This window comes from Chiloscyllium plagiosum, unplaced genomic scaffold (genome assembly GCF_037043375.1).
Source record: "Chiloscyllium plagiosum isolate Xiang-an unplaced genomic scaffold, Cpla_swu_hap1 HiC_scaffold_24, whole genome shotgun sequence".
Taxonomy (NCBI): Eukaryota; Metazoa; Chordata; class Chondrichthyes; order Orectolobiformes; family Hemiscylliidae; genus Chiloscyllium; species Chiloscyllium plagiosum.
Window position 1 is genome coordinate 60,126,950 of NW_028270162.1, and position 13,489 is coordinate 60,140,438.

A 13,489-nucleotide genomic window follows, 5' to 3' on the forward strand; every position below is an offset into this window, starting at 1 on the left:
TCCACCGCTCGACAACTGAGCAGAAGGTCCTCCATTGTCGCCCGCACCACGGCCCTCGTGGTTCTTAAGGTCCTCCCCAGGGGCCGGAGGAGTCGAAGCAGCAGGAGGCCCTGCTGTAGCCCCTGGGGGTTTGGGCGAGTTGGGCCGCGGTGCGGGACAGTCGAGGGGCACCGTTGGTTCGTCCCTTGGAGAGGGGCAGCACCGCCGGCGCGCTGCTGGAGTGTCTCTCTCCTCCAGGGGCCGGTACCTCTTCCCCAGAGAGACCGGGGGGAATTTATTTATTTATTTTTTTTTTTTTGTGCTTATTTTATCCCCAGCACCCATGGTGTGTGTGTGTGCAGGTGGGAGACACAGTGAAAGACACAAAGTGCACGAATCTTTAATCAATTTCCACCACCAGGAAGACAGGAAAACACCCGGGTGGCCAGTGACAAACACTGCCCTTTCCTCTGAGTTATTATTTTTTTTTCTTATATAAAAACACCCAGGTGGCCAGTGACAAACACTGCCCTTCACATCAAAGGGCAGTAAGACTGACTTCTATTTTTTTTTAATGTCCCATTTATTTAATTTTTTTCTTTTTTAGCCCCCACACTACCACCTAACTGCGGTAGTGCTTATTTTATCCCCAGAACCCATGGTGTGTGTGTGCAGGTGTGAGACACAGTGAAAGACACAAAGTGCACCAATCTTTATTCAAATTCCACCACCAGGAAGATAGGAAAACACCCGGGTGGCCAGTGACAAACACTGCCCTTCACATCAAAGGGCAGTGCTGTGTGATCAAAACAGTGAAGGGGAGGGTAGGGACTAAATCAAAATAGAGTTGGAGGGAGAAATGATGCACTCCACTCCCTGCGGCGCCCACCTCTCCCTGAACAACTCCAGGGTGTTGGTCGACACCGCGTGCTCCTTCTCCAAGGACACCGGGGCTCTAACGTAACCGCGGAAGAGGGGCAGGCAGTCGGCCCTAACGACCCCCTCCACGGCCCGCTGCCTGGACCTGTTGATGGCCAGTTTGGCCAGGCCCAGAGCAGACCCACGAGGAGGTCTTCAGACCTGCCCTCCCTCCTCCGTACCGGGTGCCCAAAGATCAGAAGCGTGGGACTGAAGTGCAGCCAAAAACAGAGGAGAAGGTTTTTCAGGAAATCAAAAAGGGAGTGCAAACGCCCACACCCAATATATACATGGTCCACGGACTCCACAGCGCCACAGAACAAGCAGTTGGGCTGGGAGTCCGTGAACCACCGCAATCTGCGGTTGCAGGGGACTGCTGCGTGCAGCACCCTCCACCCCAGATCCCCGAGAGAAAGGGGGAGGACTCCCGCGTAGAGAGCCCTCCACTGGGGACCCCCACCGCCCGGTGGCAAATGGGCACGCCAAGGCGTGTCCGGACGGTGGATGAGGGTGAAGAGGTGGATGGTGTGCAGCAGCAGTCTATACAGGGCCCTCCTTATTACATCCCTAAATGAGACAAAATTAAACTTCCGGAGGCGGCTCAGGTTGTGGGGACACTCCTGTTTCATTTTTTTTTCCCTTTTTTTTTCTTTTTTTTTATTTTCTTCCATCAAGATACCATCAAGATTATTATATCAGAGATATTCTGGTGGATACCTGCATAGTTATAGTATCTGAGATATACTGATGGATATCTGCAAGATTATTGTATTGGAGATATACCGGTGGATACCTTCATGGTTATTGTATCTGAGATATCTCTGGCATACCTGCACAGTTATTGTACCAGACCTATCCCGATGGATATTTGCATGGTTATTGTATTTATGGTATCCAGGTGGACACTGCACAATTATTGTATCTGAGATATTCCAGTGGATACCTGTACCTTTATTGTATATGAGCTATCCCTGTGAATACCTACACGGTTATAGTATCTGAGATATCCCAGTGGATACCTGCACGTTTATTGAATCTGAGATATCCCATTGGATACCTGTGCAGTTATTGTACCTGAGATATCAATACCCCAGTGGATACCTGCACAGTTATTATATCTGGGATATCCCAGTAGATACCTGCACGGTAATTGTATGTGATATATCCCAGTGGATACCTGCATGATTATTGTATCTGAGATATCCCAGTGGATATTGCATGGTTCTTGTATCTGAAATATCTCACTGGATACCTGTGCAGTTATTGTACCTGAGATTACCCAGTGGACACCTGTATAGTTATTGTAGCTGAGGTATCAATACCCCAGTGGGCACCTGCACAGTTATTGTATCAGACATATCCTAATGGATATCTGCGGTGTTATTATATCTGAGATATCCCGGTGGATACTGTATGGCTACTGTATAGGAGATATACCAGTGGACACCTGTACAGTTATTTTATGTGATATATCCCAGTGGATATCTGAAAGGGTTTTGTATCTGAGATATCTCAGTGGATATCTGCACAAGTTGTATCTGCGCTTTCCCAGTGCATACCTGCACTATTATTGTATCAGAAATATCCCGGTGGATACTACATGATTGTTGTATCTGAGATAGCCAAGTGGACACCTGCACTGTTATTTTGTCTGAGATATCCCAGTGGATACTAGTAAGGGTATTGTATCTGAGACATCACAATCAATATCTGGAGGGTTATCGTATCTGAGATCTCCCAGTTGATACTGCATTGTTATGATATCTGAGATATCCCAGTGGATACCTGTATGGTTATTTTATCTGAGATATCCCAGTGGATATTGCATGGTTATTGTATCTGAGGTATCTCGGGGATAACTGCATGGTTATTGTATCTGACATATCCCAGTGAATACTGCACGGTTATGTTATCTGACATATCCTGATGGATATCTGAACAGTTATTGTATCTGAGATATCCCAGCAGATACTGCATGGCTATTATATCTGAGATATTCCAGTGCATACCTGCACCATTATTGTATCTGAGATATCCCTGTGCATACTGCACGGTTATTGTGTTGGAGATATCGCGGTGGATACCTGCATGGTTATTGTTTCTGAAATATCCCGGTGGATACAATATGGGCATTGTACCTGAGATATCCCAGTGGATAGCCAAATGGTTATTGTATCTGGGATATCCCAGTGAGTACATGCACCTTTATTGTACATGAGATATCCCTGTGATTACCTGCACGGTTATTGTATCTGAGATGAATCTCTGGTTACCTGCAGGATTATTGTATCAGTGTTATCCCAGTAGATACCTCCATGGTTATTGTATCTGCGATATCTTCATGAATACCTGCACAGTTATTGTGTTTGTGATATCCAGGTAGATACCTGCATGGCTATTATATCTGAGATATTCCAGTGCATACCTGCACAGTTATTGAATCTGAGATATCCCTGTGGATACTGCATGGTTATTGTTTCTGAAATATTCCGGTAGATACAATATGGACATTGTACCTGAGATATCCCGGTGGATACCCACACGGTTATTGTATCTGAGATATCCTGGTGGATAGCAACACGGTTATTGTATCTGAGATATCCCGGTGGATACTGGCACTGTTCTATTATTTGACCTATCCCAGTGGATATCTGCACAGTTATTGTATCTGAGATATCCCAGTGGATACCTGCATGATTATTGTATCTGTGATGTAACAGTGAATACCTGCATGGCTATTATATCTGAGATATTCCAGTGGATATTGCGTGGTTCTTTGATGTGAGATATCCCACTAGATACCTGCACAGTTATTGTACCCGAGATTATCCAGTGGACACCTGTATAGTTATTGTAGCTGAGGGTATCAATACCCCAGTGGATACCTGCACAGTTATTGTATCAGAGATATCCTGATGGATATGTGCACAGTTATTGTATCAGACATATCCTGATGGATATCTGCGGTGTTATTATATCTGAGATATCCCGGTGGATACCTGCATTGCTATTGAATCTGAGATATCCCACTGGATACCTGTGCAGTTATTGTACCTGAGATTACCCAGTGGACACCTGTATAGTTTTGTATCCAAGATATCAATACCCCAGTGGATACCTGCACAGTTATTGTATCAGAGATATCCTGATGGATATCTGCACGGTTATTGTATCAGAGATATCCTAATGGATACCTGCACGGTTATTGTATCAGAGATATCCTGATGGATATCTGCACGGTTATTGTATCAGAGATATCCTAATGGATACCTGCACGGTTATTGTATCAGAGATATCCTGATGGATATCTGCACGGTTATTGTATCAGACATATCCTGATGGATACCTGCACGGTTATTGTATCAGAGATATCCTGATGGATATCTGCACGGTTATTGTATCAGACATATCCTGATGGATACCTGCACGGTTATTGTATATGGGATTTCCCAGTGAATACCTGCACAATTATTGTATCTGAGATATCCCGGTGGATGCCTGCACAGATATTGTATCTGAGCTATCTCCAATGGATATTGCATGGTTATTGTATCAGATATCCTAGGGAATACCTGCACGGTTATTGTATCAGAGATTTCCCAGTGAATATCTGCACCTTTATCGTATCTGAGATATCCCAATGGATACCTGCAGAGTTATTGTATTTGAGATATCGCTGTGGATACCTGCATGGTTATTGTATCTGAGATATCCCGGTGCATATGTGCAAGGTTACTGTGTCCAAGATATTCCAGTGAACATCTGCACCTTTATTGTATATGAGATATCCCAGTGGATACCTGCATAATTATTGTATTTGAGATATCGCTGTGGATACCTGCATGGTTATTGTATCTGAGATATCCCGGTGTATACCTGTACGGTTACTGTATCTGAGATATCCCAGTGAATAGCTGCATCTTTATTGTATATGAGGCATCCCTGTGAATAACTGCACCGTTAGTATATCTGAGATATCCCTGTGGATACTTGCATGATTATTGTGTCAGAGCTATCCAGGTGGATACTGCACAGTTATTGCATCTGAGCTATATTGGTGGATACCTTCACGGTTATTGTATCTGAGCTATCCCAGTGGATCTCTGCATGGCTATTGTATCTGAGATTTCCCAGTGAGTACATGCACCTTTATTGTACATAAGATATCCCTGTGATTATCTGCACAGTTATTGTATCTGAGATAAATCTCTGGGTACCTGCAGGATTATTGTATCAGTGTTATCTCGGTGGATACCTGTATGGTTATTGTATCGGCGATATCTTAGTGAATACCTGCACAGTTATTGTGTTTGTGATATCCAGGTGGATACTGCATGGTTATTGTATCTGAGGTATTCCGGTGGGATACCTGTACAATTATTATATCTGAGATATCCCAGCACACACCTGCATGGCTATTGTATCTGAAATATCCATGTGGATACCTGCATGGCTATTATATCTGAGATATTCCAGTGCATACCTCCACAGTTATTGTAACTGAGATATCCCTGTGGATACTGCATGGTTATTGTATTGGAGATATCCCTGTGGATACTGCATGGTTATTGTATTGGAGATATCCCTGTGGATACTGCATGGTTATTGTATTGGAGATATCGTGGTGGATACCTGCATGGTTATTGTTTCTGAAATATCCCGGTGGATTCAATATGGATATTGTACCTTAGATATCCCAGTGGATACCCACATGGTTATTGTATCTGAGATATCCCGATGGATACTTGCACGTTTCTTTTATCTCAGCTATCCCGGTGGATATCTGCACAGTTATTATATCTGAGATATCCCAGTAGATACCTGCATGATTATTGTATCTGTGATATTACAGTGGGTACCTGCATGGTTATTGTATCAGAGATATACCAATAGATACTGTATGGTTATTGTATCTGAGATAGCCAAGTAGATACCTGCACTGTTATTTTGTCTGAGATATTCCAATGGATACTTGCACAATTGTTGTATCTGAGACACCCAGTTGATACCTGGAGGATTATTGTATATGGGATCTCCTAGTGGATACTGCATTGTTATTATATTGTTATTATATCTGTGATATTCTGATGGATACCTGTATGGTTATCTTATCTAAGATATCCCAGTGGATATTGCATGGTCATTGTATTTGAGCTATCGTGGTGGATAACTGCATGGTTATTGTATCTGGCATATCCCAGTGAATACTGCACGGTTATTTTATCTGAGATAACTCAGTGAATACCTGCCTGGTTATTGTATCTGAGATATTCTGATGGATATCTGCATGGTTATTTTATCTGAGATAACCTGGTGCATACCTGCATAGTTATTGTATCAGAGATATCCCAGTGGATACTTGCACGGTTATTGTATGTCAGATATCCCAGTGGATATCTGCATGATTATTGTATCTGTGATATTCCAGTGGATACCTGTATGGTTATTTTATCTGAGTTATCCCGGTGGATACCTGCATGGCTATTGTATCTGAGATATCCTGGTGGATACGTGTACTATTATTGTATCTGGGGTTACCCAGTGGATACCTGCATGGTTATTGTATCTGAGATATCAATACCCTCGTGGATACCTGTACGCTTGTTGTATCGGACAAATCCAGATGGATATCTGCATGGTCTATTGAATCTGTGATATCCCAAGAGATTCTGCATATTTATTGTATCTGAGATAGGAGTAGAGTGGTGCTGGAAAAGCACAGCAGTTCAGGCAGCATCCGAGGAGCAGGAAAATCCGACATTTCGGGCAAAAGCCCTTTATCTTTTGCCCGAAACGTCGGATTTTCCTGCTTCTCTGATGCTGCCTGAACTGCTGTGCTTTCCCAGCACCACTCTACTCCAGAATCTGGTTTCCAGCATCTGCAGTCATTGCTTTTACCTTGTATCTGAGATAACCCAGTGGATACCTGTACGGTTATTGTATCTGAGATATCCCGGTGGATACCTGCACACTTATTGTACCTGAGATATCCTGATGGATATCTGCGTGGCTATTTTATCTGAAATTTCAATACCCCAGTGGATACCTGCATGATTATTGTATTTGAGATATCCTGATGGATATCTGCGTGGCTATTTTATTTGAGATAACCCAGTGGATATTGCATGGTTATTGTATCTGAGAGATCCCAGTGGATACCTGCATGATTATTGTATTTGAGATATCCTGATGGATATCTGCGTGGCTATTTTATTTGAGATAACCCAGTGGATATTGCATGGTTATTGTATCTGAGAGATCCCAGTGGATACCTGCATGATTATTGTATTTGAGATATCCTGATGGATATCTGCGTGGCTATTTTATTTGAGATAACCCAGTGGATATTGCATGGTTATTGTATCTGAGAGATCCCAGTGGATACCTGCATGATTATTGTATTTGAGATATCCTGATGGATATCTGCGTGGCTATTTTATCTGAGATAACCCAGTGGATATTGCATGGTTATTGTATCTGAGAGATCCCAGTGGATACCTGCATGATTATTGTATTTGAGATATCCTGATGGATATCTGCGTGGCTATTTTATCTGAGATAACCCAGTGGATATTGCATGGTTATTGTATCTGAGAGATCCCAGTGGATACCTGCATGATTATTGTATTTGAGATATCCTCATGGATATCTGCGTGGCTATTTTATCTGAGATAACCCAATGGATGCCTGCATGGTTATTGTATCTGAGATATACGAGTGGATACATGCACTGTTATTGTATCTGAGGTATCCCTATAGATACCTGCATGGTTATTATAGCTGAGATATCCCTGTGCATACTGCATGGTTATTGTATCTGAGATATAATGAGTGGATACCTACATGGTTATTGTGTTTGAGATATCCCTGTGGATAACTGCACTGTTACTGTATCTGAGGTATCCTGGTGATACTGCACAGTTATTGTGCATAGAACATAGAACAATACAGCGCAGAACAGGCCCTTCAGCCCTCAATGTTGCACTGACCTGTGAACTATTTTCAGCTTGTTCCCCCTTCACTATCCCAAAATCATCCATGTGCTTATCTAAGGATTGTTTAAATCTCCCTAATGTGGCTGAGTTGACTACATTAGCAGGTAGGGCATTCCACGCCCTTACCACTCTCTGGGTAAAGAACCTGCCTCTGGCATCTGTCTTAAATCTATCACCCCTCAATTTGTAGTTATGCCTCCTTGTACAAGCTGACGTCATCATCCAAGGAAAAAGACTTTCACTGTCTACTCCATCTAATCCTCTGATCATCTTGTATGTCTCTATCAAATCCCCTCTTAGTCTTTTTCTTTCCAGTGAGAACAGATCCAAGTCTCTCAGCCTTTCCTCATAAGACCTTCCCTTCAGACCAGACAACATCCTGGTAAATCTCCTCTGCACCTTTCCAATGCTTCCACATCCTTCTCGAAATATGGGGACCAGAACTGTACACAATATTCCAAGTGCAGCCGCACCAGCGTTTTGTATAGTAGCATCATGATATTGCAGCTCCGGAACTCAATCCCTCTACAAATGAAACCTAACATACCGTATGCCTTCTTAACACACTATCAACCCGGGTGGCAACTTTCAGGGATCTATGTACATGGACTCCAAGATCCCTCTGCACATCCCCACTACTGAGAATCTTTCCATTGACCAGTACTCTGCCTTCCTGTTATTCTTCCCAAAGTGCATCACCTCACATTTAGCTGCATTGAACTCCATTTGCCACCTCTCAGCCCAATTCTGCAGTTTATGCAAGTTCCCCTGCAACCTGTAACATTTTTCCACACTGTCCACTACTCCACCGACTTTAGTGTCGTCTGCAAATTTACTAATCCATCCACCTATGCCTGTGTCTAAGTCATTTATAAAAATGACAAACAGTAGTGATCCCAAAACAGATCCTTGTACCACACCACTAGTAACCGACTCCAGGCTGAATATTTTCCATCAACCACCACTTGCTGCCTTCTTTCAGAAAGCCAGTTTCTAATCCAAACTGCTAAATCACCCTCAATTCCATGCCTCTGCATTTTCTCCAACAGCCCACAATGTGGAGCTTTATCAAAGGTCATGTATACCACATCAACTGCCCTACCCTCATCTACATGCTTGGTCACCTTCTCAAAAAACTCAATGAGGTTTGTGAGACACGACCTGCCCTTGACGAAACCATGTTGACGATCTGAAATCAAATTGTTGCTTGCTAGATGATTATAAATCTCATCTCTTATAATCCTTTCCAAAACCTTTCCTACAACAGAAGTAAGGCTCACTAGTCTATAATTGCCTGGGTCATCTCTACTGCCCTTCTTGAACAAGGGCATAACATTTGCAATCCTCCAGTCCTCTGGTACTAAACTGTAGACAACGACGACTCAAATATCAAAGCCAGAGGCTCTGCTATCTCCTCCTTAGCTTCCCAGAGAATCCTCGGATAAATCCCATCCGGCCCAGGGGACTTGTCTACTTTCACTCCTTCTAGAATTGATAACACCTGTTCGTAACTAACCTCGATCCTTTCCAGTCTGATATCTCGCAGCTCATTCTTCTCCTCTACAATATTCTCCTTTTCCTGAGTGAAAACCAATGAGAAATGTTCATTTAGCACCTCTCTGATCTCCACAGGGTCCACATTCAACTTCCCACTTCAGTCTTTGATTGGCCCTATTCCTACCCTAATCATCCTTTTGTTCCTCACATACCTATAGAAAGCTTTAGGGGTTCTCCTTTATTCTATTTGCTAAAGACTGCTCGTGTCCTCTCTTTGCTCTTCTTAACTCTCTCTTTAAATCCTTCCTAGCAGATCTGTAACTCTCCATCGTCTCATCTGAACCATCTTGTCTCATCAACACACAGGCCTCCTTCTTCTTCGTGACAAGAGATGCAATTTCTGTAGTAAACCACAGTTCCCTTACCTTATCACTTCCTCCCTGCCTCACAGGGGCATACCTATCAAGGACATGCAATGTCTGATCCTTAAACCAGCTCCACATTTCCATTGTCTGCACCCTCTGCATTTTGCTACCCCATTCTATACATCCTAATTCTTGTCTAATCACATTATAATTGCCCTTGCCCCATCAGTAACTCTTGACCTGTGGCATGTACCTATCCCTTTCCATCGCTAACTAAATATAACTGAATTATGCTTTGGATTGGTGGTGCTGGAAGAGCACAGCAGTTCAGGCAGCATCTGAGGAGCAGCAAAATCGACGTTTCGAGCAAAAGCCCTTCATCAGGAATAAAGGCAGAGAGCCTGAAGCGTGGAGAGATAAGCTAGAGGAGGGTGGGGGTGGGGAGAAAGTAGCATAGAGTACAATGGGTGAGTGGGGGAGGGGATGAAGGTGATAGGTCAGGGAGGAGAGGGTGGAGTGGATAGGTGGAAAAGAAGATAGGCAGGTAGGACAAGTCATGGGGACAGTGCTGAGCTGGAAGTTTGGAACTAGGGTGAGGTGGGGGAAGGGGAAATGAGGAAACTGTTGAAGTCCACATTGATGCCCTGGGGTTGAAGTGTTCCGAGGCGGAAGATGAGGCGAGTTTGTTTCAGGACATGGTTGAAGACCTTCAGGGCATATAACTGAATTATGGTCATTCTCTCCAAAGTGCTCACCTACAACCAAATCAAACACCTGGCCTGGTTCATTACCAAGCACCAGATCCAGTGTGGCCTCCCCTCTTGTTGACCCTTCGACATACTGTGTCAGGAAACCCTCCTGTACACATTGGACAAAAACTGATCCATCCGACGTACTAGAGTTATAGCATTTCCAGTCAATGTTGGGGAAGTTAAAGTCCCCCATAATGACCACCCTGTTTCTTTCACTCCTACCCAGAATAATTTTGCTAATCCTCTCTTCAACCTCCCTGGAACTCTGTGGAGGCCTATAAAAAAACTCCAAGCAATGTGACCTCGCCTCTCCTGTTTCTAACCTCAGCCCACACTACCTCAGTAGACGAGTCCTCATCAAAAGTTCTTTCAGCCACCGTTATACTATCCTTGACAAACAAGGCCCCACCTCCCCCTCTTTTACCGCCTTGCCTGTTCTTAATGAAAGATCTAAACCCTGGAACCTGTAACATCCATTCCTCATCCTGTTCTATCCATGCCTCCGAAACGGCCACAACATCGAAGTCCCAGGCACATATCCATGCTGCAAGCTCACCTACCTTATTTCAGATACTTCTGGCGTTGAAGTAGATGCACTTCAAATCAGCTCGCTGTCTGCCAGCACATTCCTGTGACCCCGAAAACCTGTCCCTGTCCTTCCTACTCTCATCCTCCTGTGCACTGCAACTACACCTCTGGTTCCCATCCCCCTGCTGAGCTGGTTATTGTATCTGAGATAGCAATATCCCAGTGGATATCTGCGCTGTTATTGTATCTGAGATAACCCAGTGGATACCTGCATGGTTATTGAGCCTGAGATATCCAAATGGATATCTGCGTGGTTATTTTATCTGAGATATCCCTGTGATTACCTGCATAGTTATTGTATCTGAGATAAAACTCTGGGTACCTGCATGATTAGTGTATCCGAGATATACTGGTGGATAACTGCTCGGTTATTGTATCTGAGATAACCCAGTGGATACCTGCACAGTTATTGTATATGAGATTACCCAGTGTATTCCTGCATGGTTATTGTATCTGAGATATCCCGGTGGATACAATGTGGATATTGTACCTGAGATATCCCAGTGGATACTCACATGGTTATTGTATCTGAGATACCTCCGTGGTACCTGCACAATTATTGTATCTGAGCTTTCCCAGTGCATGCCTGCACTGTTATTGTATCAGAGATATCCCGGTGGATACTGCATGGTTATTGTATCTGAGATAGCCAAGTGGATACCTGCACGGGTATTTTATCTGAGATATCCCGGTGGATACTTGAATGGCTATTGTATCTGAGCTATCCCAATGGGTAAGGTTATTGTATCTGAGATATCCCAGTCGATATCTGAAGGGTTAATGTATATGAGATATTCAAGTAGATACTACATTGTTATTATAGTTGAGTTATCGTGGTGGATACCTGTACGGTTACTTTATCTGAGATATCCCAGTGGATATTGCATGGTTACTGTATTTTACATATCCTGATGGATATCAGAACAGTTATTGTATTTGAGATATCCCAGTGGATACCGCATGGTTATTGTATTTGAGATATCCCAGTGGATACCTGCACTGTTATTGTATCGGAGATATCCTGGTGATACTGCACAGTTATTGTAGATATCCTGGAGGATACCTGTACTGTTATTGTATGTGCCTGCAGGGTTATTGTATCTGAGCTATCCTTATGGATATCTGCACAGTTATTTAAACAGAGATAACCTGCTGTATACCTGCACAGTTATTGTATTGGAGATATCCCAGTGAATACCCACATGATTTTTGAATCTGTGATATTCCAGTGGATACCTGCGTGGTTATTTTATCTGAGATATCACAGTAGATATTGTGTAGTTATTGTATCTGCGATTACCCAGTGGATACCTGCACAGTTATTGTATCAGGCATATTCTGATGGATATCTGCATGATTACTGTATCTGACATATACCAAGAGATACTGTATGGTTATTGTATCTGAGATAACTCAGTGGATACCTGCAAAGTTATTGCAAGTGAGATATCCCAGTGGACACCTGCAGTGTTATTGTATCTGAGATATCCCAGTGAAAACTGCATGGCTATTGTATCTGAGATAGCCAAGTGGATACCTGCACTGTTATTTTATCTGAGATATCCCGGTGGATATTGAATGGCTATTGTAACTCAGCTATCCTGGTGGGAAAGGTTATTGTATCTGAGATATCCCGGTCGATATTTGAAGGGTTATTGTATATGAGATCTCTGAGTGGATACTGCATTGTTATTATATCTGAGAGATCCCGGTGGATACCTATATGATTACTTTATCTGAGATATCCCAGTGGATATTGCATGGTTATTGTATCTGTGATATCCCAGTGGATAATGGCATGGTTATTGTATCTGACATATCTTGATGGATATCTGGACAGTTATTGCATCAGAGATATCCCACTAGGTACTGCATGGTTATTTTATCTGAGATAACCCAGTGGATACCTGCGCAGTTACTGTATCTGAGATATCCTGATGGATATCTGCTCAGTTACTGTATCTGAGATATACCAAGAGATACTGTATGGTTATTCTATCTGAGATAACTCAGTGGATACCTGCATGGTTATTGTATCTGAGATATCAATATCCCTGTGAGTACCTGCACGGGTATTGTATCTGAGATGTCCCGGTAGATACCTGCACGGGTATTGGATCTGAGATGTCCCGGTAGATACCTGCACGGGTATTGGATCTGAGATGTCCCGGTAGATACCTGCACGGGTATTGTATCTGAGATGTCCCGGTAGATACCTGCACGGGTATTGTATCTGAGATGTCCCGGTAGATACCTGCACGGGTATTGGATCTGAGATGTCCCGGTAGATACTTGCACGGGTATTGGATCTGAGATGTCCCGGTAGATACTTGCACGGGTATTGGATCTGAGATGTCCCGGTAGATACCTGCACGGGTATTGGATCTGAGATGTC